This window comes from Oncorhynchus keta, chromosome 19 (genome assembly GCF_023373465.1).
Source record: "Oncorhynchus keta strain PuntledgeMale-10-30-2019 chromosome 19, Oket_V2, whole genome shotgun sequence".
NCBI lineage: Eukaryota > Metazoa > Chordata > Actinopteri > Salmoniformes > Salmonidae > Oncorhynchus > Oncorhynchus keta.
This window is the reverse complement of record NC_068439.1, coordinates 60,967,887-60,973,745: the sequence shown is the minus strand read 5'-3', so window position 1 is coordinate 60,973,745 and position 5,859 is coordinate 60,967,887. Positions and strand designations below refer to the sequence as shown.

General features: G+C 43.7%; 1 protein-coding gene across 5 annotated transcripts in view; it reads right to left on the bottom strand.

Moving 5' to 3' along the window:
* The window catches only part of LOC118380067 (nuclear receptor coactivator 1-like), a 170,972-nt gene that overhangs the window by 91,815 nt on the left and 73,298 nt on the right, over positions 1 to 5,859 (bottom strand). The gene's annotated exons all lie outside the window — the stretch shown is intronic.

The window sequence follows — 5,859 nt, the reverse complement described above, 5'->3', positions numbered from 1 at the left end:
TCTGTTACAACCCACAGTACCGCACTACCTGAACAACACTAATTAACCACAATTTGAATAATGACCCACCCACTCTTAGTCCAAACTTGATTTCCCCCAACGTTTAAGTCTATGTACAGTTGAAGTCGGAAACCCCACCTCTTCAAGGAATACCTAGGATAGGGTAAGTAAGGGTAAGTAATCCTTCTCACCCCCCCCTCTCTCCCCCAACAAGATTTAGATGCAAGTGGCTGTTCCACTGGTTGTCATAGGTGTTTGCACCAATTTGTAAGTCGCTCTGGATAAGAGCGTCTGCTAAATGACTTAAATGTAAATGTAAATGTAAATGTAAGTTTACATACACCTTAGCCAAATACATTTAAACTCAGTTTTTCACAATTCCTGACATTTATTCCAAGTAAATATTCCCTGTCTTAGGTCAGTTAGGATCATCACTTTATTTCACCACTTTATTTTAAGACTGTGAATTTCATCACATTCTCAATGGGTCAGAAGTTTACATACACTCAATTAGTATTTGGTAGCATTGCCTTTTAAATTGTTTAACTTGGGTCAACCGTTTCGGGTAGCCTTCCACAAGCTTCCCACAATAGGGTGAATTTTGGTCCATTCCTCCTGACAGAGCTGGTGTAACTGAGTCAGGTTTGTAGGCCTCTTTGCTCACACACGCTTTTTCAGTTCTGCTCACACATTTTCTATAGGATTGAGGTCAGGGCTTTGTGATGGCCACTCCAATACCATGACTTTGTTGTCCTTAAGCCATTTTGCCACAACTTAGGAAGTATGCTTGGGGTCATTGTCCATTTGGAAGACCCATTTGCGACCAAGCTTTAACTTCCTGGCTGATGTCTTGAGATGTTCCTTCAATATATCCACGTACTTTTACTCCCTTATGATGCCATCCATTTTGTGAAGTGCACCAGTCCCTCCTGCAGCAAAGCACCCCCACAACATGATGCTGCCACCCCTGTGCTTCAGGGTTGGGATGGTGTTTTTCAGCTTGCAAGCTTTTTCCTCCTCATCAGACCAGAGGACATTTCTCCAAAAAGTACGATCTTTGTCCCCATGTGCAGTTGAATACCGTAGTCTGTTTTTGTTGTTGTTTTTTACCCCCTATTTTCTCCCCAATTTCATTGTATCCTATTGGTAGTAGTTACAGTCTTGTCTCATCGCTGCAACTCCTGTACGGACTCGGGAGAGGCAAAGGTCGAGAGCCACGAGTCCTCCGAAACACATCACAAGACACCCCAACCAAACCGCACTGCTTCTTGACACAATGCACATCCAACCCGGAAGCACCAATGTGTCAGAGGAAACACCGTACACCAGGCGACCTGATCAGCGTGCACTGCGCCCGGCCCGCCACAGGAGTTGCTTGTGCGCAAACGGCCAAACTCTACATAACCCGGACGACGCTGGGCCAATTCTGCGCCGCCCCATGGGCCTCCCGGTCGCGGCCGGCTGCGACAGAGCCTGGGCTCAAACCCAGAATCTCTGGTGGCACAGCTAGCACTGCGATGCCTTAGACCACTGCGCCACCCAGGAGGCCCAGTCTTTTTTATGGTGGTTTTGGAGCAGTGGCTTCTTCCTTGCTTAGCGGCTTTGAGGTTATGTTTATATAGGATTCGTTTTTACTGTGGATATAGATACTTTTGTACCGGTTTCCTCCAGCATCTTCACAAGGTTCTTTGCTCTTGTTCTGGATTTGATTTGCACTTTTTGCACCAAAGTACATTCATCTCTAGGAGACAGAACGCTTCTCCTTCCTGAGCAGTATGACGGCTGCATGGTCCCATGGTGTTTATGCTTGCGTACTATTGTTTATACAGATGAACGTGGTACCTTCAGGCGTTTGGAAAAATAAAAATAAATCTGAGGTCTTGGCTGATTTCTTTAGATTTTTCCGTAATGTCAAGCAAACAGGCACTGACTTTGAAGGTAGGCCTTGAAATACATCCACAGGTACACCCCCAATTGACTCAAATGATGTCAATTAGCCTATCAGAAGCTTCTGAAGCCATGACATAATTTTCTGGAATTTTCCACGCTGTTTAAAGGCACAGTCAACTTAGTGTATGTAAACTTCTGACCCACTGGATTTGTGGTCCAGTAAATTATAAGTGAAATAATCTGTCTCAACAGTTGTTGGAACAACAAAGTAGATATCCTAACCGACTTGCCAAAACTATAGTTTGTTAACAAGAAATTTGTGGAGTGGTTGAAAAACGGGTTTTATTGACTCCTACCTAAGTGTATGTACATTTCTGACTTCAAATGTATATATCAACAACTTCAAGTCATGAAATATTAAAATAATGTTGGTTAAAAAAGTCTTTGCACCAGTTTGCATCAGATATTTTCACAGGTACACAGGCTCAAACCTACTGGATATAGGCTTCCAGCTATTCTCAATTATGTGTCACGCAACTCTTTCCTTTTCACTGGTATGATACATTCCCAGTGGATGGCAAAATGAACCAAAACCCAGATAGATGTTTTTACTTCATTCTGGAGGTAGATAGCTCCAGCTTCAGCTAGTGTACCAGGAGATTGTGCTGTGACAAATAACTTCCCTCTTCACCCCCCCGCTCTGGAATGTACCCTGATGGGGAGAGGGCTTACATAGACCCCCTCACCTAGCTCTTACCTAGCCCTGCAACATCTGTTGTGGTTCAAATGCCTGTCATACCGTGGTCAAGGTATACATCAAGGACAGAGAGAAAAAAAACTTGTTTGCCTTTGTGTCTGGAATTTTCTGTGGTGCCTATTGTGTAGCTGTGTAGTACTGTATATATCTGCAGCCCCATGTTTGGCATCAGACACAGAGAGGTTGCTGCTGCTGCGGAAAACACTCACCTCTTAGCTGTTGGAGAAACACTTAAAATATTAGCATCACGGCTACTTGGGCTAATCTGAACTGCTGTAACATAACTGTTTAATGGTGAAATGGTGTATCCCTGCATTGATGGTAGTCATGAGCCCAAAGAGGTGAAAGCCGTGTTCAAATTAATTACGCCTAGTTTAAGGCGTGCTGCACTTTGCACGGTCTATACTGCAGCCTGCCCTGTTGTATACTCACAGCCATGCCTGTGTGATCTCATTTGATTATTAGTGATGCCTTGCTACATCAATATTTCATCTGGCAATGAAATACTGGCTCACCGAAATGTCAATGTTTAAACAGTACATTGACCCAGGGCAACTCTCTATGGCAGGGGTGTCAAAGTCAAATGGACGGAGGGCCAAATAAAAATTTAGCTACAAGCCGAGGGCCGGACTGTTCGAATGTTCATTGAAAAATTTTTAAATGACGCATATAGTCTAGTGAACCTAATTGAACCTACTGAAAACCTAACAAATATATTCCAATATGATCAGATAAATAAAGCAATATTTTCTTATGGCTCTGTCAGTAATCTTTAATTTTCAACAGACACAAAAGACAAATTTCCTTTATATAAAAATCCCCATAACATGAACATTAAATGAAAGAAACCGTATTCAAGGCACCATCAGTAGCCTATATTTTCTATTTTAGCAAAAGTGGGCTAAATTTACTTCAAAGAAAAAAACAATAATAGCAATTTTCTATCATCCACTCAACTGAAATATTTTTAAAATATAATTGGATTGAAATACAATAAAATAAAGTGCAAAAATCTATTAATCAAAAACAACACTTTGTTTAAGGAGAAGTAACATGCAGTGAAAACAAATATTAAACTTTAACTTTTAAACTTGAACTGAGTAAAACTCTAAATATGTGATTGCACAGTAATGTTCACTTGTTTGAGGTTGAGGGTGATACTTGGTGGTGTCCCATCTTTTCCACAAGTTCATCAATGTTCGGGGTAAGGCTCTGAGCTGAGGAAATCCTCAGAATTGAGTGGAGGTGTTCAGCAGTAAGTCGACTTCTGTGTGATGTTTTGTTCAAGTTCATCAAAGAAAACAGTTGTTCACACAGGTATGTGCTGCCAAACATAGACAACGTTTGAGCAGCCTGGATGCGCAGCTGGGGCATTGTGTCGGGGAGGAAACGGGCGAACTCCGCAGCACCCACTGCCGCATATTTTGCCCTCAGTGCATCATTGCATTGGAGGTCAATCAACTCCATTTGGAGGTTTGGTGGTGAGCTTTCCACGTCAACAGCAAATGGGTTACCGAGCAGTTCCAACCTGCTTTTTTGTGCTTCAAAGTCAGCAAATCGGCGTCGAAAGTCAGCGGCAAGCATACCTATTTTATCAGCCAACTGTGCGCTCGGGAACGCACTGGTAGAGAGCTTCTCTTTCATGGTCTGGCAGCTGGGAAAGTGGCTCAAATTTTCTTTCCGCATCTGCGTCTCCCACAGAGTCAGTTTGGTTTTAAATGCCTTCACTGTACTGTACATATCAGAGATGACACGATCCCGACCCTGCAGCTGCAAGTTCATTGCATTCAGATGACTCGTAATGTCACACAGAAAAGCCATTTCACACAGAAACATTTCGTCTCAGAGTTGTGTTGTGTCTTTCCCTTTGCTGTCCAAGAACAGACAAATCTCCTCACGAAGCTCGAAACATCTTTGAAGCACCTTTCCCTGGCTTAGCCATCGCACCTCTGTGTGATAAGGCAAATCACCATGCTCCGTTTCTAACTCCGTCAGAAATGCCTTGAACTGGCGGTGATTCAAACCTTTGGCTCTGATAAAGTTAACTGTGCGCGTGATGATGCTCATTACATGCTCCATTTTCAAGGCTTTACCGCACAACGCTTCCTGGTGTATGATACAATGATAAGCTGTCAGCTCACCTGTCGCGTTTTCCTCTTGCATCTTTTCCCGTATCTTCGCCACCAGTCCGCTCCTGTGTCCACACATCGCAGGTGCTCCGTCGGTTGTCAAACCCACGAGTTTTTCCCAAGGCAGCTCCATCTCATTTACATCTTGACACCTCTTCATACAAATCATGCCCCGTAGTTGTGCCATGCATAGGACGTAAAGCCAAAAACTCCTCTGTCACGCTTAGGCTGGAGTCCACTCCGCGGATGAAAATTGACAACTGGGCAATGTCAGAAATGTCGGTGCTCTCATCCACAGCCAAGGAATATGCAATGAAATCTTTTCCTTTTTCACAAGCTGCTCTTTTAGATTGATGGACAACTGGTCTACTCTCTCGGCAATGGTGTTTCTGCTCAGACTCACTTTTAAAAAGAGTTGCCTTTTTTCTGGGCAAACTTCGTCACAAACTTTAATCATGCAGTTTTTGATGAAATCCCCCTCCGTAAATGGCCGGGCTGATTTAGCGATCTCTTCTGCCAAAATAAAACTGGCCTTGACAGCAGCCTGGCCTTGTGATTTGGCTTTTTGAACAGAGCCTGTCGAGATTTGAGGCCTCGTTTTAATTCCTCTGCCTTTTGTAGCCTTTGTTCCATGTCCATATTCTTGTTTTTGTCCGCGTGTTTCGTTTCATAATGTCGTCTCAGATTATACTCTTTCAGTACGCCACACTTTCTCCACACAGAAGACACACAGGTTTTCCAGCTACCTCCGTGAACAAATACTCCGACTCCCACCTTGTTTGAAACCCCGGTTCTCAGTGTCCACCTTCCGTTTTGCCATTTTTGATGGGTATCTGAAAGTTAATTTTACTGTGATGCTGACAACTGCTGTGCCAATAAATATTGAAATGAAGCAGCCTACTGCTCGGTGCGTCACCGTTGCATTGTGGGAAATGTAGTATTGGTGCGTGTAAAAGATCTGCGGGCTGCCGGCTTGCTGCGGTCTGCGGGCCGGTTCTAATAATAAATCAAGATCATCCCAGGGGCCGTAAAAACCTTCTCGCGGGCCGGATGTGGCCCGCGGGCCTTGACTCTGACATATGT